The sequence below is a fragment of the Gorilla gorilla genome, chromosome 14 (assembly GCF_029281585.2).
Source record: "Gorilla gorilla gorilla isolate KB3781 chromosome 14, NHGRI_mGorGor1-v2.1_pri, whole genome shotgun sequence".
NCBI classification, from domain to species: Eukaryota; Metazoa; Chordata; class Mammalia; order Primates; family Hominidae; genus Gorilla; species Gorilla gorilla.
Genome location: NC_073238.2, coordinates 8,815,174 through 8,842,986, shown reverse-complemented (window position 1 = coordinate 8,842,986; position 27,813 = coordinate 8,815,174).

Here is a 27,813-nt window from a genome sequence, read left to right as displayed (position 1 = left end):
CACCCAGGGGACAGACCCGTGTCTGTGATCTGCTTAAGTTGGCAATATGACATCATAACTCTGTACTGGTCACCCAGCTGTCAGACCCTTGTCTGTGATCTGCCTCAGGGGGCATTGTGACATCAAAACACTGCACGGGTAACCCTGGTGTCAGCCCCTTCTCTGTGATCTGCCTGCGAGGGCATTGTGACTACATAACTCTGCACTGGTCACCCAGGTGACAGGCACATGTCTATGATTTCCCTAAGGTGGCATTGTGAGTTCATAATTCTGCACTGGTCACCCAGGTGACAGAACATTGTCTGCGTTCTTCCTAAGGGGGCATTGTGATGTCACAACCCTGCACTGGAAACTCAGGTGAGAGACCCTTGTCTGTAAACTGCCTAAGGGGGCATTGTGACATCATAACTCTGCACGGGTCACCCAGGTGACAGACCCTTGTCTGTGATCTGCCTAACGGGGCAAAGAGACATTATAACTCTGCACTGGTCACCCAGGTGACACACCCTTGTGCGTGATCTGCCTCAGGGGGAATTGTGACATCAGAACTCTGCACTGGTCACCCAGGTGACAGAACCTTGTCTGTGATCTGCCTAAGGGGGCATTGTGACATCATAACTGTGCACTGGTCACCCAGGAGAAAGACCCTTGTCTGTGATCTGCCTAACGGGGCATTGTGACATCATAACACTGCACGTGCCACACAGTTGACAGGCCCTTGACTGTGGTCTGCCTAAGGGGGCATTGTGACATTATAACACTGCACGTGTCACCCAGGTGACAGACCCTTATCTGTGATCAGCCTAAGGGGGCATTGTGACATCATTACTCTGCACGTTTCACCCAGATGACGGACCGTTGTCCGTTATCAGCCTAAGGGGGCATTGTGACATCATAATTCTGCACTGGTCACCCAGGTGTCAGACCCTTCTCTTTGATCTGCCTAAGTAGGCATTGTGACATCATAACTCTGCACTGGTCACCCAAGTGACAGACCCTTGTCTGTGTTCTGCCTAAGGCGGCATTGTGACATCATAAGTCTGCACTGGGCTACCAGGTGACAGGCCCTTGTCCCTGATCTGCATAAGGTGGCAATGTGACGTCATAACTCTGCACTCGTCAACCGGGTGAGAGACACATGTGTGTGATCTCCCTAGGGGGCCATTATGACATCATAAACCTGCACTGGTCAATGAGGTGACAGACCCTTGTTAGTGATCTGCCTAAGGGGGCATTGTGACATCATAACTCTGCACAGGTCACCCTGGAGAGGGACCCTTGTCCGTGATCTGCCTAAGGGGGCATTGTGACTTCATAACTCTGCACTGGTCACCCAGGCGACAGACCCGTGTCTCTGATCTGCCTACGTGTCATTGTGACATCAGAACTCTACCCTGGTCACCCATGTGACAGACCCTTGTCTGTGATCTGCCTAATTGGACATTGTGACATCATACCACTACACTGCTCACCCAGGTGACAGACCCTTGTCTGTGATCTGCCTAAGGGGGCATGATGACATCATAACTCTTCTCGGGTCACCCATGTGACAAGCCCTTGAATGTGATCTGTCTAAGTGGTCATTGTGACATCATAATTTTGCACTGGTCACCCAGGTGACAGACCCTTGTCTGTGATCTGCCTAAGGAGGCATTGTGATATCATAGGTCTGCACTGGGCACCCAGGTGTCAGGCCCTTGTCTGTGATCTGCCTAAGGGGGCATTGTGACATCATAACTCTGCACGGGTCACCCAGGTGACAGACCCTTGTCTGTGATCTGCCTAACGGGGCAAAGAGACATTATAACTCTGCACTGGTCACCCAGGTGACACACCCTTGTGCGTGATCTGCCTCAGGGGGAATTGTGACATCAGAACTCTGCACTGGTCACCCAGGTGACAGAACCTTGTCTGTGATCTGCCTAAGGGGGCATTGTGACATCATAACTGTGCACTGGTCACCCAGGAGAAAGACCCTTGTCTGTGATCTGCCTAACGGGGCATTGTGACATCATAACACTGCACGTGCCACACAGTTGACAGGCCCTTGACTGTGGTCTGCCTAAGGGGGCATTGTGACATTATAACACTGCACGTGTCACCCAGGTGACAGACCCTTATCTGTGATCAGCCTAAGGGGGCATTGTGACATCATTACTCTGCACGTTTCACCCAGATGACGGACCGTTGTCCGTTATCAGCCTAAGGGGGCATTGTGACATCATAATTCTGCACTGGTCACCCAGGTGTCAGACCCTTCTCTTTGATCTGCCTAAGTAGGCATTGTGACATCATAACTCTGCACTGGTCACTCCAGTGACAGACCATTGTCTGTGATCTGCCTAAGGGGGCCCTGTGACATCATATCTCTGCGCTGGCCATGCAGGTGAGAGACCCTTTTCTGTCATCTGCCTAAGGACGCATTGTGACATCATAATTTGCATTGGTCTCCAAGGTGACAGACCATTGTCTTTGATATGCCTAAGGGGGAGTTGTGACATTATAAATCTGCACTGGTCAGTCAGGTGACAGACCCTTGTCTGTGAACTGTCTGTGAACTGCATAAGGGGGCATTGTGACATCATAATTCTGCACTGGTCACCCAGGTGTCAGACCCTTCTCTTTATCTGCCTAAGTGGGCATTGTGACATCACGACTCTGCACTGGTCACCAAGGTGACAGACCCTTGTCGGTAAACTGCCTAAGGGGGCATTGTGACACCATAACTCTCCACTGGTCACCTACGTGAAAGACGCTTGTCTGCGAACTGCCTAATGCGGCATTGTGACATCATAACTTTGCGCTGGTCACCCTGGTGACAGACCATTGTCCGTTAACAGACTAAGGTGGCATTGTGACATCAAAACTCTGCAAGGGGCACCCAGGTGACAGACCCTTGTCTGTGATCTGCCTAACGGTGCATTGTGACTTCATAATTCTGCACTGGGCACCCAGGTGACGGACCCTTGTCTTTGATCAGCCTAAGGGGGCATTGTGACATCATAAATCATCACTGATCACCGTGGTGACAGAACCCTGTCTGTGAACTGCCTAAGGGGGCATTGTGACACCATAACTCTGCATTGGTCACTGCGGTTACAAACCCTTATGTATGATCTGCCTAAGGGGGCATTGTGACATCATAACTCTGCACGCGTCTCCCAGGTGTCAGACCCTTGTCTGTGATATGCGTAAGGGGGCATTGTGACATCATATCTCAGCACGGGTCACCCAGGTGACAGACCCTTGTCTCTGATCTGCCTAAGTGTGCATTGTGACATCATAACTCTGCACTGGTGACACAGGTGACAGACCCTTGTCTGCGATCGGCCTAAGGGGCATTGTGACATCATAACTCTGCACGGGTCACCCAGGGGACAGACCCGTGTCTGTGATCTGGCTAAGGGGGCATTGTGACATCATATCTCTGCACTGGGCACCCAGGTGACAGGCCCTTGTTTGTGATCTGCCTAAGGAGGCATTGTGAGATCATAACTCTGCACCGGGAACCGACCTGACAGGACCTTGTATGTGATCTGCCTAAGGGGGCATTGTGAAACCATAACTCTGCACGGGTCAACCAGGTGGAAGGCCCTTGTCTGTGATCAGCCTAAGGGGGCATTGTGACATCATAACTGTGCACAGGTCACCCAGGTGACAGACCCTTGTTTCTGATCTGCCTAAGGGGGCTTTGTGACATCATAAATCTGCACTGGTCACCCAGGTGACAGGCCCTTGTCAGTGAGCTGCCTAAGGGGGCATTGTGACATCATAACTCTGCACTGGTCACCCAGGTGACAGGCGCTTGTCTGTGATCTGCCTAAGGTGGCATTCTGACATTATAACACTGCACGTGTCTCCCAGGTGACAGACCCATGTCAGTGATCCGCCTAAGGGGTCATTGTGACATCATTATTCGGCACGAGTCACCCAGGTGACAGACCCTGGTGTGTGATCTGCCTAAGGGGGCATTGTGACACCATAATTGTGCACTGGTCACGCAGGTGACAGACCCTTCTCTTTGATCTGCCTAAGTGGACATTGTGACATCATAACTGTGGACTGGTCACCCAGGTGACAGACCCTTGTCTGTCATCTGCCTAACGGCACATTGTGACATCATAACTCTGCATTGGTCACCAAGGTGCAGACCGTTGCCTTTGATCTGCCTAAGGGTCGTTGTGACATCATAAATCGGCACTGGTCACCCAGATGACAAACCCTTGTCTGTCATCTGCCTAACGGCACATTGTGACATCATAAATCTGCACTGGTCACCCAGGTGACAGGCCCTTGTCTCTGATCTGCCTAAGGGGGCATTGTGAAATCATAACTCTGCACGGGGCACCCAGGTGACAGACCCTTGTCTGTGATCTGCCTAAGGGGGCATTTTGACATCATAACTCTGCTCTGGTCACCCATGTGACAGGTCCTTGAATGTGATCTGCCTAAGGAGTCATTGTGACATCATAACTCTGCACTGGTCACCCAAGTGACAGACCCTTGTCTGTGTTCTGCCTAAGGCGGCATTGTGACATCATAAGTCTGCACTGGGCTACCAGGTGACAGGCCCTTGTCCCTGATCTGCATAAGGTGGCAATGTGACGTCATAACTCTGCACTCGTCAACCGGGTGAGAGACACATGTGTGTGATCTCCCTAGGGGGCCATTAAGACATCATAACACTGCACTGGTCAATGAGGTGACAGACCCTTGTTAGTGATCTGCCTAAGGGGGCATTGTGACATCATAACTCTGCACAGGTCACCCTGGAGAGGGACCCTTGTCCGTGATCTGCCTAAGGGGGCATTGTGACTTCATAACTCTGCACTGGTCACCCAGGCGACAGACCCGTGTCTCTGATCTGCCTACGTGTCATTGTGACATCAGAACTCTACCCTGGTCACCCATGTGACAGACCCCTGTCTGTGATCTGCCTAATTGGACATTGTGACATCATACCACTACACTGCTCACCCAGGTGACAGACCCTTGTCTGTGATCTGTCTAAGGGGGCATGATGACATCATAACTCTCCTCGGGTCACCCATGTGACAAGCCCTTGAATGTGATCTGTCTAAGTGGTCATTGTGACATCATAATTTTGCACTGGTCACCCAGGTGACAGACCCTTGTCTGTGATCTGCCTAAGGAGGCATTGTGATATCATAGGTCTGCACTGGGCACCCAGGTGTCAGGCCCTTGTCTGTGATCTGCCTAAGGGGGCATTGTGACATCATAACTCTGCACGGGTCACCCAGGTGACAGACCCTTGTCTGTGATCTGCCTAACGGGGCAAAGAGACATTATAACTCTGCACTGGTCACCCAGGTGACACACCCTTGTGCGTGATCTGCCTCAGGGGTAATTGTGACATCAGAACTCTGCACTGGTCACCCAGGTGACAGAACCTTGTCTGTGATCTGCCTAAGGGGGCATTGTGACATCATAACTCTGCACAGGTCACCCAGGCGACAGAACCTTGTCAGTCATCTGCCTAAGGGGGCATTGTGACATCATAACACTGCACGTGCTACCCAGTTGACAGGCCCTTGGCTGAGATCTGCCTATGGGGGCATTGTGACATCATAACTCTGCACTGGGCACCCAGGTGACAGGCCCTTTTCTGTGAACTGCCTAAGGGGGCATTGTGACATCATAACTCTGCACTGCTCACCCAGGTGACACGCCCTTGTCTGTGATCTGCCTAAGGGGGCATTGTGACATCATAACTCTACCATGGTCTCCCAGGTGACAAGCCACTGTCTCTGATCTGCCAAAGGGGGCATTGTGACATCATAATTCTGCACTGGTCACCCTGGTGACAGACCCTTTTCTGTGATCTGCCTAATGGGGCAATGTGACACCATAAATCTGTACTTGTCACCGTGGTGACAGATACTTGTCTTTGATCTGCCTAAGGGGGCATCGTGATATCATAACTCTGCACTGGGCACCGACGTGACAGGACCTTGTCTGTGATCTGCAGAAAGGGGGCATTGTGTCATCATACCTCTGCACGGGTCACCCTGGTGACAGGTCCTTGTCTGTTATCTGCCTAAGGGGGCATTGTGACATCATAACTCTGCACGGTCACCCAGGCAACAGACCCTTGTCTCTGATCTGCCTATGGGGGCATTGTGATATAATAACTCTGTAATGGTCACCCAGGTGACAGACCCTTGTCTTTGATCTGCCTAAGTGGCCATTTTGACATCATAAGTCTCTACTGGTCACCCAGGTGACAGACCCTTGTCTGTGATCTGCCTACGGGAGCATTGTGACATTATAGCTCTGCTCTGGCACCCAGGTGACATGCCCTTGTCTGTGATCTGCCTAAGGAGGCATTGTGACATCATAACTCTCCACTGGGAACCGACGTGACAGGACCTTGTCTGTGATCTGCCTAAGGGGGCATTGTGACATCATAACTCTGCACGGGTCAACCAGGTGACAGGCCCTTGTCTGTGATCAGCCTAAGGGGGCATTGTGATATCATAACTGTGCACTGATCACCCAGATGGCAGACCCTTGTCTGTGATCTGCCTAAGGGGGCACTGTGACATCATAACTATGCATGGTCACCCATGTGAAAGAGCCTTGTCTGTGATCTGCCTAAGGGGCCAATGTGACATCATAACTGTGCACTGGTCACCCAGGTGACAGACCCGTGTTTGTGATCTGCTTCATGGGGAATTGTGACATCATAATTCTGCACTGGTCACCCAGGTGACAGACCCTTGTTTGTGATCTGCCTAAGGGGGCATTGTGACATTATAGCTCTGCTCTGGTCACCCAGGTGACATGGCCTTGTCTGTGATCTGCCTAAGGAGGCATTGTGAGATCATAACTCTGCACCGGGAACCGACCTGACAGGACCTTGTATGTGATCTGCCTAAGGGGGCATTGTGAAACCATAACTCTGCACGGGTCAACCAGGTGGAAGGCCCTTGTCTGTGATCAGCCTAAGGGGGCATTGTGACATCATAACTGTGCACAGGTCACCCAGGTGACAGACCCTTGTTTCTGATCTGCCTAAGGGGGCTTTGTGACATCATAAATCTGCACTGGTCACCCAGGTGACAGGCCCTTGTCAGTGAGCTGCCTAAGGGGGCATTGTGACATCATAACTCTGCACTGGTCACCCAGGTGACAGGCGCTTGTCTGTGATCTGCCTAAGGTGGCATTCTGACATTATAACACTGCACGTGTCTCCCAGGTGACAGACCCATGTCAGTGATCCGCCTAAGGGGTCATTGTGACATCATTATTCGGCACGAGTCACCCAGGTGACAGACCCTTGTGTGTGATCTGCCTAAGGGGGCATTGTGACACCATAATTGTGCACTGGTCACGCAGGTGACAGACCCTTCTCTTTGATCTGCCTAAGTGGACATTGTGACATCATAACTGTGGACTGGTCACCCAGGTGACAGACCCTTGTCTGTCATCTGCCTAACGGCACATTGTGACATCATAACTCTGCATTGGTCACCAAGGTGCAGACCGTTGCCTTTGATCTGCCTAAGGGTCGTTGTGACATCATAAATCGGCACTGGTCACCCAGATGACAAACCCTTGTCTGTCATCTGCCTAACGGCACATTGTGACATCATAAATCTGCACTGGTCACCCAGGTGACAGGCCCTTGTCTCTGATCTGCCTAAGGGGGCATTGTGAAATCATAACTCTGCACGGGGCACCCAGGTGACAGACCCTTGTCTGTGATCTGCCTAAGGGGTCATTTTGACATTATAACTCTGCTCTGGTCACCCATGTGACAGGTCCTTGAATGTGATCTGCCTAAGGAGTCATTGTGACATCATAACTGTGCACTGGGCACCCAGGTGACAGACCCTTGTCTGTGATCTGCCTAAGGAGGCATTTTGATATCATAGGTCTGCACTGGGCACCCAGGTGTCAGGCCCTTGTCTGTGATCTGCCTAAGGGGGCATTGTGACATCATAACTCTGCACGGGTCACCCAGGTGACAGACCCTTGTCTGTGATCTGCCTAACGGGGCAAAGAGACATTATAACTCTGCACTGGTCACCCAGGTGACACACCCTTGTGCGTGATCTGCCTCAGGGGGAATTGTGACATCAGAACTCTGCACTGGTCACCCAGGTGACAGAACCTTGTCTGTGATCTGCCTAAGGGGGCATTGTGACATCATAACTGTGCACTGGTCACCCAGGAGAAAGACCCTTGTCTGTGATCTGCCTAACGGGGCATTGTGACATCATAACACTGCACGTGCCACACAGTTGACAGGCCCTTGACTGTGGTCTGCCTAAGGGGGCATTGTGACATTATAACACTGCACGTGTCACCCAGGTGACAGACCCTTATCTGTGATCAGCCTAAGGGGGCATTGTGACATCATTACTCTGCACGTTTCACCCAGATGACGGACCGTTGTCCGTTATCAGCCTAAGGGGGCATTGTGACATCATAATTCTGCACTGGTCACCCAGGTGTCAGACCCTTCTCTTTGATCTGCCTAAGTAGGCATTGTGACATCATAACTCTGCACTGGTCACTCCAGTGACAGACCATTGTCTGTGATCTGCCTAAGGGGGCCCTGTGACATCATATCTCTGCGCTGGCCATGCAGGTGAGAGACCCTTTTCTGTCATCTGCCTAAGGACGCATTGTGACATCATAATTTGCATTGGTCTCCAAGGTGACAGACCATTGTCTTTGATATGCCTAAGGGGGAGTTGTGACATTATAAATCTGCACTGGTCAGTCAGGTGACAGACCCTTGTCTGTGAACTGTCTGTGAACTGCCTAAGGGGGCATTGTGACATCATAATTCTGCACTGGTCACCCAGGTGTCAGACCCTTCTCTTTATCTGCCTAAGTGGGCATTGTGACATCATGACTCTGCACTGGTCACCAAGGTGACAGACCCTTGTCGGTAAACTGCCTAAGGGGGCATTGTGACACCATAACTCTCCACTGGTCACCTACGTGAAAGACGCTTGTCTGCGAACTGCCTAATGCGGCATTGTGACATCATAACTTTGCGCTAGTCACCCTGGTGACAGACCATTGTCCGTTAACAGACTAAGGTGGCATTGTGACATCAAAACTCTGCAAGGGGCACCCAGGTGACAGACCCTTGTCTGTGATCTGCCTAACGGTGCATTGTGACTTCATAATTCTGCACTGGGCACCCAGGTGACGGACCCTTGTCTTTGATCAGCCTAAGGGGGCATTGTGACATCATAAATCATCACTGATCACCGTGGTGACAGAACCCTGTCTGTGAACTGCCTAAGGGGGCATTGTGACACCATAACTCTGCATTGGTCACTGCGGTTACAAACCCTTATGTATGATCTGCCTAAGGGGGCATTGTGACATCATAACTCTGCACGCGTCTCCCAGGTGTCAGACCCTTGTCTGTGATATGCGTAAGGGGGCATTGTGACATCATATCTCAGCACGGGTCACCCAGGTGACAGACCCTTGTCTCTGATCTGCCTAAGTGTGCATTGTGACATCATAACTCTGCACTGGTGACACAGGTGACAGACCCTTGTCTGCGATCGGCCTAAGGGGCATTGTGACATCATAACTCTGCACGGGTCACCCAGGGGACAGACCCGTGTCTGTGATCTGCTTAAGTTGGCAATATGACATCATAACTCTGTACTGGTCACCCAGCTGTCAGACCCTTGTCTGTGATCTGCCTCAGGGGGCATTGTGACATCAAAACACTGCACGGGTAACCCTGGTGTCAGCCCCTTCTCTGTGATCTGCCTGCGAGGGCATTGTGACTACATAACTCTGCACTGGTCACCCAGGTGACAGGCACATGTCTATGATTTCCCTAAGGTGGCATTGTGAGTTCATAATTCTGCACTGGTCACCCAGGTGACAGAACATTGTCTGCGTTCTTCCTAAGGGGGCATTGTGATGTCACAACCCTGCACTGGAAACTCAGGTGAGAGACCCTTGTCTGTAAACTGCCTAAGGGGGCATTGTGACATCATAACTCTGCACTGGTCACCGAGGTGACAGACCGTGGTCAGTGATCTGCCTAAGGAGGCATTGTGACATCATGACTCTGCACTGGTCACCCAGGTGACGGACCCTTGTGTGTGAACTGCCTAAGGAGGCATTGTGACATCATACCTCTGCGCTGGTCACGCTGGTGACAGACCCTTGTTTGTTATCTGCCTAAGGGGGCATTGTGACATCATAACTGTGCACGGGTCACCCAGGGGTCAGCCTCTTGTCTGTGATCAGCCTAAGAGGTTATTGTGACATCATAATTCTGCCGTCATCACCCAGGTGACAGGCCCTTGTCTGTGATCTGCCTAAGGGGGCATTGTGACATCACAACTCTGCACTGGTCACCCAGGTCACAGGCCCTTGTCTGTGGTCTGCCTAAGGGGGCATTGTGACATTTAAACACTGCACGGGTCCCCCAGGTGACAGACCCTTGTCTGTGATCTGCCTAAGGGTCATTGTGACATCATAACTCTGCACCTGTCAGGGAGGTGACAGATCCTTGTCTTTGATATGCCTAAGGGGGCATTGTGACATCATAAATCTGCACTGGTCACCGTGGTGACAGACCCTTGTCTGTGATCTGCCTAAGGTGGCACTGTGACATCAAAATTCTCCACTGGTCACCCAGGTGACAGACCCTTCTCTGTGATCTGCCTCAGTGTGCATTGTGACATCATAACTCTGCACTGATCACCCAGGTGACAGACCCTACTCAGGATCTGCCTAAGGGGGCATTGTGTCATCATACCTCTACACTGGCCACCCCGGTGACAGACCCTTGTCAGTGATCTGCCTAAGGGGGCATTGTGAAATCATAAAACTTCACTGGTCACTGTGGTGACAGACCCTTGTCTGTGAACTGCCTAAGTGTGCATTGTGACATCACAATTCTCCACTGCTCACGCAGGTGACAGACCCTTGTCTGTGATCTGCCCAAGGTTGAATTGTGACATCATAAGTCTGCACTCGTCACCCAGGTGAGAGACCCTTGTCTGGGATCTGCCTAGGGGGGCATTGTGACATCGTAACTCTGCACTGCTCACACAGGTGACAGACCCTTGTCTGTTATCTGCCTAAGGGGGCATTGTGACACCATAACTCTGCACACATCACGCAGTTGACAAGCCATTGACTGTGTTCTGCCTAAGGGGGCATTGTGAAATTATAACACTGCACGTGTCACCCAGGTGACAGACCCTTTTCTGAGAACGGCCTAAGGGGGCATTGTGACATCATAACACTGCACGGGTCCCCCAGGTGACAGACCCTTGCCTGTGATCTGCTAAGGGGGCATTGTGACATCATAACTCTGCACTGGTCAGCCAAGTTACAGACCCTTGTCTTTGATCTGTCTAAGGGGGCATTGTTACATCATAGCTCTGGACGGGGCACCCAGGTGACAGACGCTTTTCTGTGATCTTCCTAAGGGGCATTATGACATCATATCTCTGCACTGGTCATGCAGGTGAGAGACCCTTGACAGTGATCTGCCTAAGGTGGCATTGTGACAACATAACACTTCACGGGACACCCAGGTCACAGATCCTGGTCTGTTATCTGCCCAAGGTTGCATTGTGACATCATAAGTCTGCACTGGGCACCCAGCTGACAGGCCTTTGCCTGTGATCTGCCTAAGGGGTCATTGTGACATCAAAAGTCTGCACTCGTCACCCATGTGAGAGAGCCTTGTCTGTGACCTGCCTAGGGTGGCATTGTGACAACATAACTCTCCACTGGTCACCCAGGAGACAGGCTCTTGTCTGTGATCTGCCTAAGGCGGCAGTGTGATATCATAATGCCACACTGGTCACCCAGGTGACAGGCCCTTGTCTGTGATCTGCCTAATGGGCATTGTGACTTCATAACTCTGCACTGGTCACCCACGTGACAGGCCATTGTTTGTAATCTGCCTAATGAGGCATTGTGACATCATAAATCTGCACAGGTCACACAGGTGACAGGCCCTTGTCTGTGATCTGCGTAAGGTGGCATTCTGACATTATAACACTGCACGTGTCTCCCAGGTGACAGACCCATGTCAGTGATACGCCTAAGGGGTCATTGTGACATCATAATTCAGCACGAGTCACCCAGGTGACAGACCCTTGTGTGTGATCTGCCTAAGGGGGCATTGTGACACCATAATTGTGCACTGGTCACGCAGGTGACAGACCCTTCTCTTTGATCTGCCTAAGTGGGCATTGTGACATCATAACTGTGGACTGGTCACCCAGGTGACAGACCCTTGTCTGTCATCTGCCTAACGGCACATTGTGACATCATAACTCTGCATTGGTCACCAAGGTGCAGACTGTTGCCTTTGATCTGTCTAAGGGTCGTTGTGACATCATAAATCGGCACTGGTCACCCAGATGACAGACCCTTGTCTGTCATCTGCCTAATGGCACATTGTGACATCATAAATCTGCACTGGTCACCCAGGTGACAGGCCCTTGTCTCTGATCTGCCTAAGGGGGCATTGTGAAATCATAACTCTGCACGGGGCACCCAGGTGACAGACCCTTGTCTGTGATCTGCCTAAGGGGTCATTTTGACATCATAACTCTGCTCTGGTCACCCATGTGACAGGTCCTTGAATGTGATCTGCCTAAGGAGTCATTGTGACATCATAACTCTGCACTGGTCACCCAAGTGACAGACCCTTGTCTGTGTTCTGCCTAAGGCGGCATTGTGACATCATAAGTCTGCACTGGGCTACCAGGTGACAGGCCCTTGTCCCTGATCTGCATAAGGTGGCAATGTGACGTCATAACTCTGCACTCGTCAACCGGGTGAGAGACACATGTGTGTGATCTCCCTAGGGGGCCATTATGACATCATAAACCTGCACTGGTCAATGAGGTGACAGACCCTTGTTAGTGATCTGCCTAAGGGGGCATTGTGACATCATAACTCTGCACAGGTCACCCTGGAGAGGGACCCTTGTCCGTGATCTGCCTAAGGGGGCATTGTGACTTCATAACTCTGCACTGGTCACCCAGGCGACAGACCCGTGTCTCTGATCTGCCTACGTGTCATTGTGACATCAGAACTCTACCCTGGTCACCCATGTGACAGACCCTTGTCTGTGATCTGCCTAATTGGACATTGTGACATCATACCACTACACTGCTCACCCAGGTGACAGACCCTTGTCTGTGATCTGTCTAAGGGGGCATGATGACATCATAACTCTCCTCGGGTCACCCATGTGACAAGCCCTTGAATGTGATCTGTCTAAGTGGTCATTGTGACATCATAATTTTGCACTGGTCACCCAGGTGACAGACCCTTGTCTGTGATCTGCCTAAGGAGGCATTGTGATATCATAGGTCTGCACTGGGCACCCAGGTGTCAGGCCCTTGTCTGTGATCTGCCTAAGGGGGCATTGTGACATCAGAACTCTGCACGGGTCACCCAGGTGACAGACCCTTGTCTGTGATCTGCCTAACGGGGCAAAGAGACATTATAACTCTGCACTGGTCACCCAGGTGACACACCCTTGTGCGTGATCTGCCTCAGGGGTAATTGTGACATCAGAACTCTGCACTGGTCACCCAGGTGACAGAACCTTGTCTGTGATCTGCCTAAGGGGGCATTGTGACATCATAACTCTGCACAGGTCACCCAGGCGACAGAACCTTGTCAGTCATCTGCCTAAGGGGGCATTGTGACATCATAACACTGCACGTGCTACCCAGTTGACAGGCCCTTGGCTGAGATCTGCCTATGGGGGCATTGTGACATCATAACTCTGCACTGGGCACCCAGGTGACAGGCCCTTTTCTGTGAACTGCCTAAGGGGGCATTGTGACATCATAACTCTGCACTGCTCACCCAGGTGACACGCCCTTGTCTGTGATCTGCCTAAGGGGGCATTGTGACATCATAACTCTACCATGGTCTCCCAGGTGACAAGCCACTGTCTCTGATCTGCCAAAGGGGGCATTGTGACATCATAATTCTGCACTGGTCACCCTGGTGACAGACCCTTTTCTGTGATCTGCCTAATGGGGCAATGTGACACCATAAATCTGTACTTGTCACCGTGGTGACAGATACTTGTCTTTGATCTGCCTAAGGGGGCATCGTGATATCATAACTCTACACTGGGCACCGACGTGACAGGACCTTGTCTGTGATCTGCAGAAAGGGGGCATTGTGTCATCATACCTCTGCACGGGTCACCCTGGTGACAGGTCCTTGTCTGTTATCTGCCTAAGGGGGCATTGTGACATCATAACTCTGCACGGTCACCCAGGCAACAGACCCTTGTCTCTGATCTGCCTATGGGGGCATTGTGATATAATAACTCTGTAATGGTCACCCAGGTGACAGACCCTTGTCTTTGATCTGCCTAAGTGGCCATTTTGACATCATAAGTCTCTACTGGTCACCCAGGTGACAGACCCTTGTCTGTGATCTGCCTACGGGAGCATTGTGACATTATAGCTCTGCTCTGGCACCCAGGTGACATGCCCTTGTCTGTGATCTGCCTAAGGAGGCATTGTGACATCATAACTCTCCACTGGGAACCGACGTGACAGGACCTTGTCTGTGATCTGCCTAAGGGGGCATTGTGACATCATAACTCTGCACAGGTCAACCAGGTGACAGGCCCTTGTCTGTGATCAGCCTAAGGGGGCATTGTGACATCATAACTGTGCACTGATCACCCAGATGGCAGACCCTTGTCTGTGATCTGCCTAAGGGGGCACTGTGACATCATAACTATGCACGGTCACCCATGTGAAAGAGCCTTGTCTGTGATCTGCCTAAGGGGCCAATGTGACATCATAACTGTGCACTGGTCACCCAGGTGACAGACCCGTGTTTGTGATCTGCTTCATGGGGAATTGTGACATCATAATTCTGCACTGGTCACCCAGGTGACAGACCCTTGTTTGTGATCTGCCTAAGGGGGCATTGTGACATTATAGCTCTGCTCTGGTCACCCAGGTGACATGGCCTTGTCTGTGATCTGCCTAAGGAGGCATTGTGAGATCATAACTCTGCACCGGGAACCGACCTGACAGGACCTTGTATGTGATCTGCCTAAGGGGGCATTGTGAAACCATAACTCTGCACGGGTCAACCAGGTGGAAGGCCCTTGTCTGTGATCAGCCTAAGGGGGCATTGTGACATCATAACTGTGCACAGGTCACCCAGGTGACAGACCCTTGTTTCTGATCTGCCTAAGGGGGCTTTGTGACATCATAAATCTGCACTGGTCACCCAGGTGACAGGCCCTTGTCAGTGAGCTGCCTAAGGGGGCATTGTGACATCATAACTCTGCACTGGTCACCCAGGTGACAGGCGCTTGTCTGTGATCTGCCTAAGGTGGCATTCTGACATTATAACACTGCACGTGTCTCCCAGGTGACAGACCCATGTCAGTGATCCGCCTAAGGGGTCATTGTGACATCATTATTCGGCACGAGTCACCCAGGTGACAGACCCTGGTGTGTGATCTGCCTAAGGGGGCATTGTGACACCATAATTGTGCACTGGTCACGCAGGTGACAGACCCTTCTCTTTGATCTGCCTAAGTGGACATTGTGACATCATAACTGTGGACTGGTCACCCAGGTGACAGACCCTTGTCTGTCATCTGCCTAACGGCACATTGTGACATCATAACTCTGCATTGGTCACCAAGGTGCAGACCGTTGCCTTTGATCTGCCTAAGGGTCGTTGTGACATCATAAATCGGCACTGGTCACCCAGATGACAAACCCTTGTCTGTCATCTGCCTAACGGCACATTGTGACATCATAAATCTGCACTGGTCACCCAGGTGACAGGCCCTTGTCTCTGATCTGCCTAAGGGGGCATTGTGAAATCATAACTCTGCACGGGGCACCCAGGTGACAGACCCTTGTCTGTGATCTGCCTAAGGGGGCATTTTGACATCATAACTCTGCTCTGGTCACCCATGTGACAGGTCCTTGAATGTGATCTGCCTAAGGAGTCATTGTGACATCATAACTCTGCACTGGTCACCCAAGTGACAGACCCTTGTCTGTGTTCTGCCTAAGGCGGCATTGTGACATCATAAGTCTGCACTGGGCTACCAGGTGACAGGCCCTTGTCCCTGATCTGCATAAGGTGGCAATGTGACGTCATAACTCTGCACTCGTCAACCGGGTGAGAGACACATGTGTGTGATCTCCCTAGGGGGCCATTAAGACATCATAACACTGCACTGGTCAATGAGGTGACAGACCCTTGTTAGTGATCTGCCTAAGGGGGCATTGTGACATCATAACTCTGCACAGGTCACCCTGGAGAGGGACCCTTGTCCGTGATCTGCCTAAGGGGGCATTGTGACTTCATAACTCTGCACTGGTCACCCAGGCGACAGACCCGTGTCTCTGATCTGCCTACGTGTCATTGTGACATCAGAACTCTACCCTGGTCACCCATGTGACAGACCCCTGTCTGTGATCTGCCTAATTGGACATTGTGACATCATACCACTACACTGCTCACCCAGGTGACAGACCCTTGTCTGTGATCTGTCTAAGGGGGCATGATGACATCATAACTCTCCTCGGGTCACCCATGTGACAAGCCCTTGAATGTGATCTGTCTAAGTGGTCATTGTGACATCATAATTTTGCACTGGTCACCCAGGTGACAGACCCTTGTCTGTGATCTGCCTAAGGAGGCATTGTGATATCATAGGTCTGCACTGGGCACCCAGGTGTCAGGCCCTTGTCTGTGATCTGCCTAAGGGGGCATTGTGACATCATAACTCTGCACGGGTCACCCAGGTGACAGACCCTTGTCTGTGATCTGCCTAACGGGGCAAAGAGACATTATAACTCTGCACTGGTCACCCAGGTGACACACCCTTGTGCGTGATCTGCCTCAGGGGTAATTGTGACATCAGAACTCTGCACTGGTCACCCAGGTGACAGAACCTTGTCTGTGATCTGCCTAAGGGGGCATTGTGACATCATAACTCTGCACAGGTCACCCAGGCGACAGAACCTTGTCAGTCATCTGCCTAAGGGGGCATTGTGACATCATAACACTGCACGTGCTACCCAGTTGACAGGCCCTTGGCTGAGATCTGCCTATGGGGGCATTGTGACATCATAACTCTGCACTGGGCACCCAGGTGACAGGCCCTTTTCTGTGAACTGCCTAAGGGGGCATTGTGACATCATAACTCTGCACTGCTCACCCAGGTGACACGCCCTTGTCTGTGATCTGCCTAAGGGGGCATTGTGACATCATAACTCTACCATGGTCTCCCAGGTGACAAGCCACTGTCTCTGATCTGCCAAAGGGGGCATTGTGACATCATAATTCTGCACTGGTCACCCTGGTGACAGACCCTTTTCTGTGATCTGCCTAATGGGGCAATGTGACACCATAAATCTGTACTTGTCACCGTGGTGACAGATACTTGTCTTTGATCTGCCTAAGGGGGCATCGTGATATCATAACTCTGCACTGGGCACCGACGTGACAGGACCTTGTCTGTGATCTGCAGAAAGGGGGCATTGTGTCATCATACCTCTGCACGGGTCACCCTGGTGACAGGTCCTTGTCTGTTATCTGCCTAAGGGGGCATTGTGACATCATAACTCTGCACGGTCACCCAGGCAACAGACCCTTGTCTCTGATCTGCCTATGGGGGCATTGTGATATAATAACTCTGTAATGGTCACCCAGGTGACAGACCCTTGTCTTTGATCTGCCTAAGTGGCCATTTTGACATCATAAGTCTCTACTGGTCACCCAGGTGACAGACCCTTGTCTGTGATCTGCCTACGGGAGCATTGTGACATTATAGCTCTGCTCTGGCACCCAGGTGACATGCCCTTGTCTGTGATCTGCCTAAGGAGGCATTGTGACATCATAACTCTCCACTGGGAACCGACGTGACAGGACCTTGTCTGTGATCTGCCTAAGGGGGCATTGTGACATCATAACTCTGCACGGGTCAACCAGGTGACAGGCCCTTGTCTGTGATCAGCCTAAGGGGGCATTGTGATATCATAACTGTGCACTGATCACCCAGATGGCAGACCCTTGTCTGTGATCTGCCTAAGGGGGCACTGTGACATCATAACTATGCATGGTCACCCATGTGAAAGAGCCTTGTCTGTGATCTGCCTAAGGGGCCAATGTGACATCATAACTGTGCACTGGTCACCCAGGTGACAGACCCGTGTTTGTGATCTGCTTCATGGGGAATTGTGACATCATAATTCTGCACTGGTCACCCAGGTGACAGACCCTTGTTTGTGATCTGCCTAAGGGGGCATTGTGACATTATAGCTCTGCTCTGGTCACCCAGGTGACATGGCCTTGTCTGTGATCTGCCTAAGGAGGCATTGTGAGATCATAACTCTGCACCGGGAACCGACCTGACAGGACCTTGTATGTGATCTGCCTAAGGGGGCATTGTGAAACCATAACTCTGCACGGGTCAACCAGGTGGAAGGCCCTTGTCTGTGATCAGCCTAAGGGGGCATTGTGACATCATAACTGTGCACAGGTCACCCAGGTGACAGACCCTTGTTTCTGATCTGCCTAAGGGGGCTTTGTGACATCATAAATCTGCACTGGTCACCCAGGTGACAGGCCCTTGTCAGTGAGCTGCCTAAGGGGGCATTGTGACATCATAACTCTGCACTGGTCACCCAGGTGACAGGCGCTTGTCTGTGATCTGCCTAAGGTGGCATTCTGACATTATAACACTGCACGTGTCTCCCAGGTGACAGACCCATGTCAGTGATCCGCCTAAGGGGTCATTGTGACATCATTATTCGGCACGAGTCACCCAGGTGACAGACCCTTGTGTGTGATCTGCCTAAGGGGGCATTGTGACACCATAATTGTGCACTGGTCACGCAGGTGACAGACCCTTCTCTTTGATCTGCCTAAGTGGACATTGTGACATCATAACTGTGGACTGGTCACCCAGGTGACAGACCCTTGTCTGTCATCTGCCTAACGGCACATTGTGACATCATAACTCTGCATTGGTCACCAAGGTGCAGACCGTTGCCTTTGATCTGCCTAAGGGTCGTTGTGACATCATAAATCGGCACTGGTCACCCAGATGACAAACCCTTGTCTGTCATCTGCCTAACGGCACATTGTGACATCATAAATCTGCACTGGTCACCCAGGTGACAGGCCCTTGTCTCTGATCTGCCTAAGGGGGCATTGTGAAATCATAACTCTGCACGGGGCACCCAGGTGACAGACCCTTGTCTGTGATCTGCCTAAGGGGTCATTTTGACATTATAACTCTGCTCTGGTCACCCATGTGACAGGTCCTTGAATGTGATCTGCCTAAGGAGTCATTGTGACATCATAACTGTGCACTGGGCACCCAGGTGACAGACCCTTGTCTGTGATCTGCCTAAGGAGGCATTGTGATATCATAGGTCTGCACTGGGCACCCAGGTGTCAGGCCCTTGTCTGTGATCTGCCTAAGGGGGCATTGTGACATCATAACTCTGCACGGGTCACCCAGGTGACAGACCCTTGTCTGTGATCTGCCTAACGGGGCAAAGAGACATTATAACTCTGCACTGGTCACCCAGGTGACACACCCTTGTGCGTGATCTGCCTCAGGGGGAATTGTGACATCAGAACTCTGCACTGGTCACCCAGGTGACAGAACCTTGTCTGTGATCTGCCTAAGGGGGCATTGTGACATCATAACTGTGCACTGGTCACCCAGGAGAAAGACCCTTGTCTGTGATCTGCCTAACGGGGCATTGTGACATCATAACACTGCACGTGCCACACAGTTGACAGGCCCTTGACTGTGGTCTGCCTAAGGGGGCATTGTGACATTATAACACTGCACGTGTCACCCAGGTGACAGACCCTTATCTGTGATCAGCCTAAGGGGGCATTGTGACATCATTACTCTGCACGTTTCACCCAGATGACGGACCGTTGTCCGTTATCAGCCTAAGGGGGCATTGTGACATCATAATTCTGCACTGGTCACCCAGGTGTCAGACCCTTCTCTTTGATCTGCCTAAGTAGGCATTGTGACATCATAACTCTGCACTGGTCACTCCAGTGACAGACCATTGTCTGTGATCTGCCTAAGGGGGCCCTGTGACATCATATCTCTGCGCTGGCCATGCAGGTGAGAGACCCTTTTCTGTCATCTGCCTAAGGACGCATTGTGACATCATAATTTGCATTGGTCTCCAAGGTGACAGACCATTGTCTTTGATATGCCTAAGGGGGAGTTGTGACATTATAAATCTGCACTGGTCAGTCAGGTGACAGACCCTTGTCTGTGAACTGTCTGTGAACTGCATAAGGGGGCATTGTGACATCATAATTCTGCACTGGTCACCCAGGTGTCAGACCCTTCTCTTTATCTGCCTAAGTGGGCATTGTGACATCACGACTCTGCACTGGTCACCAAGGTGACAGACCCTTGTCGGTAAACTGCCTAAGGGGGCATTGTGACACCATAACTCTCCACTGGTCACCTACGTGAAAGACGCTTGTCTGCGAACTGCCTAATGCGGCATTGTGACATCATAACTTTGCGCTGGTCACCCTGGTGACAGACCATTGTCCGTTAACAGACTAAGGTGGCATTGTGACATCAAAACTCTGCAAGGGGCACCCAGGTGACAGACCCTTGTCTGTGATCTGCCTAACGGTGCATTGTGACTTCATAATTCTGCACTGGGCACCCAGGTGACGGACCCTTGTCTTTGATCAGCCTAAGGGGGCATTGTGACATCATAAATCATCACTGATCACCGTGGTGACAGAACCCTGTCTGTGAACTGCCTAAGGGGGCATTGTGACACCATAACTCTGCATTGGTCACTGCGGTTACCAACCCTTATGTATGATCTGCCTAAGGGGGCATTGTGACATCATAACTCTGCACGCGTCTCCCAGGTGTCAGACCCTTGTCTGTGATATGCGTAAGGGGGCATTGTGACATCATATCTCAGCACGGGTCACCCAGGTGACAGACCCTTGTCTCTGATCTGCCTAAGTGTGCATTGTGACATCATAACTCTGCACTGGTGACACAGGTGACAGACCCTTGTCTGCGATCGGCCTAAGGGGCATTGTGACATCATAACTCTGCACGGGTCACCCAGGGGACAGACCCGTGTCTGTGATCTGCTTAAGTTGGCAATATGACATCATAACTCTGTACTGGTCACCCAGCTGTCAGACCCTTGTCTGTGATCTGCCTCAGGGGGCATTGTGACATCAAAACACTGCACGGGTAACCCTGGTGTCAGCCCCTTCTCTGTGATCTGCCTGCGAGGGCATTGTGACTACATAACTCTGCACTGGTCACCCAGGTGACAGGCACATGTCTATGATTTCCCTAAGGTGGCATTGTGAGTTCATAATTCTGCACTGGTCACCCAGGTGACAGAACATTGTCTGCGTTCTTCCTAAGGGGGCATTGTGATGTCACAACCCTGCACTGGAAACTCAGGTGAGAGACCCTTGTCTGTAAACTGCCTAAGGGGGCATTGTGACATCATAAATCTGCACTGGTCACCGAGGTGACAGACCGTGGTCAGTGATCTGCCTAAGGAGGCATTGTGACATCATGACTCTGCACTGGTCACCCAGGTGACGGACCCTTGTGTGTGAACTGCCTAAGGAGGCATTGTGACATCATACCTCTGCGCTGGTCACGCTGGTGACAGACCCTTGTCTGTTATCTGCCTAAGGGGGCATTGTGACATCATAACTGTGCATGGGTCACCCAGGGGTCAGCCTCTTGTCTGTGATCAGCCTAAGAGGTTATTGTGACATCATAATTCTGCCGTCATCACCCAGGTGACAGGCCCTTGTCTGTGATCTGCCTAAGGGGGCATTGTGACATCACAACTCTGCACTGGTCACCCAGGTCACAGGCCCTTGTCTGTGGTCTGCCTAAGGGGGCATTGTGACATTTAAACACTGCACGGGTCCCCCAGGTGACAGACCCTTGTCTGTGATCTGCCTAAGGGTCATTGTGACATCATAACTCTGCACCTGTCAGGGAGGTGACAGATCCTTGTCTTTGATATGCCTAAGGGGGCATTGTGACATCATAAATCTGCACTGGTCACCATGGTGACAGACCCTTGTCTGTGATCTGCCTAAGGTGGCACTGTGACATCAAAATTCTCCACTGGTCACCCAGGTGACAGACCCTTCTCTGTGATCTGCCTCAGTGTGCATTGTGACATCATAACTCTGCACTGATCACCCAGGTGACAGACCCTACTCAGGATCTGCCTAAGGGGGCATTGTGTCATCATACCTCTACACTGGCCACCCCGGTGACAGACCCTTGTCAGTGATCTGCCTAAGGGGGCATTGTGAAATCATAAAACTTCACTGGTCACCGTGGTGACAGACCCTTGTCTGTGAACTGCCTAAGTGGGCATTGTGACATCACAATTCTCCACTGCTCACGCAGGTGACAGACCCTGGTCTGTGATCTGCCCAAGGTTGAATTGTGACATCATAAGTCTGCACTCGTCACCCAGGTGAGAGACCCTTGTCTGGGATCTGCCTAGGGGGGCATTGTGACATCGTAACTCTGCACTGCTCACACAGGTGACAGACCCTTGTCTGTTATCTGCCTAAGGGGGCATTGTGACACCATAACTCTGCACACATCACGCAGTTGACAAGCCATTGACTGTGTTCTGCCTAAGGGGGCATTGTGAAATTATAACACTGCACGTGTCACCCAGGTGACAGACCCTTTTCTGAGAACGGCCTAAGGGGGCATTGTGACATCATAACACTGCACGGGTCCCCCAGGTGACAGACCCTTGCCTGTGATCTGCTAAGGGGGCATTGTGACATCATAACTCTGCACTGGTCAGCCAAGTTACAGACCCTTGTCTTTGATCTGTCTAAGGGGGCATTGTTACATCATAACTCTGGACGGGGCACCCAGGTGACAGACGCTTTTCTGTGATCTTCCTAAGGGGCATTATGACATCATATCTCTGCACTGGTCATGCAGGTGAGAGACCCTTGACAGTGATCTGCCTAAGGTGGCATTGTGACAACATAACACTTCACGGGACACCCAGGTCCCAGATCCTGGTCTGTTATCTGCCCAAGGTTGCATTGTGACATCATAAGTCTGCACTGGGCACCCAGCTGACAGGCCTTTGCCTGTGATCTGCCTAAGGGGTCATTGTGACATCAAAAGTCTGCACTCGTCACCCATGTGAGAGAGCCTTGTCTGTGACCTGCCTAGGGTGGCATTGTGACAACATAACTCTCCACTGGTCACCCAGGAGACAGGCTCTTGTCTGTGATCTGCCTAAGGCGGCAGTGTGATATCATAATGCCACACTGGTCACCCAGGTGACAGGCCCTTGTCTGTGATCTGCCTAATGGGCATTGTGACTTCATAACTCTGCACTGGTCACCCACGTGACAGGCCATTGTTTGTAATCTGCCTAATGAGGCATTGTGACATCATAATTCTGCACTGGTCACCCAGGTGACAGACCCTTTTCTGTGATCTGCCTAATGGGGCAATGTGACACCATAAATCTGTACTTGTCACCGTGGTGACAGATACTTGTCTTTGATCTGCCTAAGGGGGCATCGTGATATCATAACTCTGCACTGGGCACCGACGTGACAGGACCTTGTCTGTGATCTGCAGAAAGGGGGCATTGTGTCATCATACCTCTGCACGGGTCACCCTTGTGACAGGTCCTTGTCTGTTATCTGCCTAAGGGGGCATTGTGACATCATAACTCTGCACGGTCACCCAGGCAACAGACCCTTGTCTCTGATCTGCCTATGGGGGCATTGTGATATAATAACTCTGTAATGGTCACCCAGGTGACAGACCCTTGTCTTTGATCTGCCTAAGTGGCCATTTTGACATCATAAGTCTCTACTGGTCACCCAGGTGACAGACCCTTGTCTGTGATCTGCCTACGGGAGCATTGTGACATTATAGCTCTGCTCTGGCACCCAGGTGACATGCCCTTGTCTGTGATCTGCCTAAGGAGGCATTGTGACATCATAACTCTCCACTGGGAACCGACGTGACAGGACCTTGTCTGTGATCTGCCTAAGGGGGCATTGTGACATCATAACTCTGCACGGGTCAACCAAGTGACAGGCCCTTGTCTGTGATCAGCCTAAGGGGGCATTGTGACATCATAACTGTGCACTGATCACCCAGATGGCAGACTCTTGTCTGTGATCTGCCTAAGGGGGCACTGTGACATCATAACTCTGCACGGTCACCCATGTGAAAGAGCCTTGTCTGTGATCTGCCTAAGGGGCCAATGTGACATCATAACTGTGCACTGGTCACCCAGGTGACAGACCCGTGTTTGTGATCTGCTTCATGGGGAATTGTGACATCATAATTCTGCACTGGTCACCCAGGTGACAGACCCTTGTTTGTGATCTGCCTAAGGGGGCATTGTGACATTATAGCTCTGCTCTGGTCACCCAGGTGACATGGCCTTGTCTGTGATCTGCCTAAGGAGGCATTGTGAGATCATAACTCTGCACTGGGAACCGACCTGACAGGACCTTGTATGTGATCTGCCTAAGGGGGCATTGTGAAACCATAACTCTGCACGGGTCAACCAGGTGAAAGGCCCTTGTCTGTGATCAGCCTAAGGGGGCATTGTGACATCAAAACTGTGCACAGGTCACCCAGGTGACAGACCCTTGTTTGTGATCTGCCTAAGGGGGCTTTGTGACATCATAAATCTGCACTGGTCACCCAGGTGACAGGCCCTTGTCAGTGAGCTGCCTAAGGGGGCATTGTGACATCATAACTCTGCACTGGTCACCCAGGTGACAGGCCCTTGTCTGTGATTAGCCTAAGGGGGCAAAGTGTCTTCATAACTCTCCACTGGTCACACAGGTGACAGGCCCTTGTCTGTGATCTGTCTAAGGGGGCATTTTGACATCATAACTCTGTACTGGGCACCCAGGTGACAGGTCCTTGTATGATGTGACTAAGGGGGCATTGTGACATTTTAACTCTGCACTGGGCAACCAGGTGACAGGCTCTTGTCTGTGATCGCCCTAAGGGGGCTTTGTGACATCATAACTCTGCTCTGGGCACTCAGGTGACAGACCCTTGTCTGTCATGTGCCTAAGGGGCATTGTGACATTATAACTCTGCACTGGGCACCCAGGTGACATGCCCTTGTCTGTGATCTGCCGAAGGGGGCATTGTGACAACATAACTCTGCACTGGGTATGCAGGTGACAGGACCTTGTCTGTGATCTGCCTAAGGGGACATTGTGACATCATAACTCTGCCCGGGTCACCCAGGTGACAGGCCCTTGTCTGTGATCTGCCTAACGAGATATTGTGACATCATAACACTGCATGGGTAAAGCAGGAGACAGACCCTTGCCTGTGATCTGCCTAAGGGGGCATTGTGACATCATAACTCTGCATGGGTCACCTAGGTGACACACCCTTGTCTGTGATCTGCCTAAGTGGGCACTGTGATAACATAACTCTGCACTGGACACCCAGGTGACAAACACTTGCCTTTATCTGCCTAAAGGGGCATTGTGACATCATAACTCTGCACGGGTCACCCAGGTGACAGACCCTTGTCTGTGATCTGACTAAGGGGCAATTGTGACATCATACCTCTGCACTGGTCACCATGGTGGCAGAACTTTGTCTGTGATCTGCCTAAAGGCCATTGTGACATCATAACTCTGCACTGGTAACACAGGTGACAGACCCTTATATGTGATCACCATAAGGGGGCATTGTGACATCATAATTCTGCACTTCTCACCAAGGTGACGGAACCTTGCCTTTGATCTGCCAAATCGGCATTGTGACATCATAACTCTGCACTGGTCACCCACGTGACAGACCCTTGCCTGTGATCTGCCTAAGGGGGCATTGTGACATCATAACTCTGCACGGGTCACACAGGTGACAGGCATGTGTCTGTGATCTGCCTACGGGGGCATTGTGACATCATAACTCAGCATGGGTCACCCAGGTGACAGGCCCTTGTCCGTGATCTGCCTAAGGGGGCACTGTGACATCATAACACTGCAAGGGTATCCCAGGTGACAGACCCTTGTCTGAGATCTGGCTAAGGGGTCATTGTGATGTCATAACTCTGCCCTGGGCACCCAGGTGACAGGCCCTTGTCTGATCTGACTAACGGGGCATTGTGACATGATAACTCTGCACTGGGCACCCATGTGACAGGCCCTTTTCTGTGATCTCCTTAAGGGGTGATTGTGACGTCATTACTCTGCCCGGAGCACCCAGGTGACAGGCCCTTGTCTGTCACATGCCGAAGGGAGCACTCTGACATTATAACTCTGCAGTGGGCACCCAGGTGACATGCCCTTGTCTGTCATCTGCCTAAGGAGGGATTGTGACATCATAACTCTGCACTGGACACCCAGGTGACAGGACCTTATCTGTGATCCGCCCAAGGGGGCATTCTGACATCATAACGCTGCGTGTGTCACACAGGTGACAGGCCGTTGTCTGTGATGTGCCTAAGGGGGCATTGTGACATCATAACTCTGCACGGGTCACCCAGGTGACAGGCCCTTGTCTCTGATCTAGCTAAGGGGACATCGTGACATCATAACACTGCACTGGTAAACCAGGGGACATACCCTTGTCTGTGATCTGCCTAAGGGGTCATTGTGACATCATAACTCTGCATGGGACACCCAGGTGACACACCCTTGTCTGTGATCTGCCTAAGTGGGCATTGTGACATCATAACACTGCACTGGACACACAGGAGACAGACCCTTTTCTTTGATCTGCCTAAGGGGGCATTGTGACATCATAACTCTGCACGGGTCACCCAGGTGACAGAGCCTTGTGTGTGATCTCCCTAAGGGGGCCATGTGACATCATAACTCTGCACTGGTCACGGTGGTGACAGACACTTGTCTGTGATCTGCCTAAGGGGCCATTGTGACATCATAGCTCTTCACAGGTCACCCTATTTACAGACCCTTGTTTGTGATCTGTCTAAGGAGACATTGTGACACCATAAGTCTGCACTGGTCACCGTGGTGACAGACCCTTGTCTCTGATCTGCCTAAGGGTACATTGTGACATCATAAGTCTGCACGGGTCACCCAGGTGACAAACCCTTGTCTGTGATCTGACTAAGGGTGCATTGTGACATCATAACTCTGCACGGGTCACACAGGTGACAGGCATGTGTCTGTGATCTGCCTACGGGGGCATTGTGACATCATAACTCAGCATGGGTCACCCAGGTGACAGGCCCTTGTCCGTGATCTGCCTAATGGGGCACTGTGACATCATAACACTGCAAGGGTAACCCAGGTGACAGACCATTGTCTGAGATCTGGCAAAGGGGTCATTGTGACATGATAACTCTGCCCTGGGCACCCAGGTGACAGGCCCTTGTCTGATCTGACTAACGGGGCATTGTGACATGATAACTCTGCACTGGGCACCCATGTGACAGGCCCTTTTCTGTGATCTCCTTAAGGGGTGATTGTGATGTCATAACTCTGCCCGGAGCACCCAGGTGACAGGCCCTTGTCTGTCATGTGCCGAAGGGAGCACTCTGACATTATAACTCTGCAGTGGGCACCCAGGTGACATGCCCTTGTCTGTCATCTGCCTAAGGAGGGATTGTGACATCATAACTCTGCACTGGACACCCAGGTGACAGGACCTTGTCTGTGATCCGCCCAAGGGGGCATTCTGACATCATAACGCTGCGTGTGTCACACAGGTGACAGGCCATTGTCTGTGATGTGCCTAAGGGG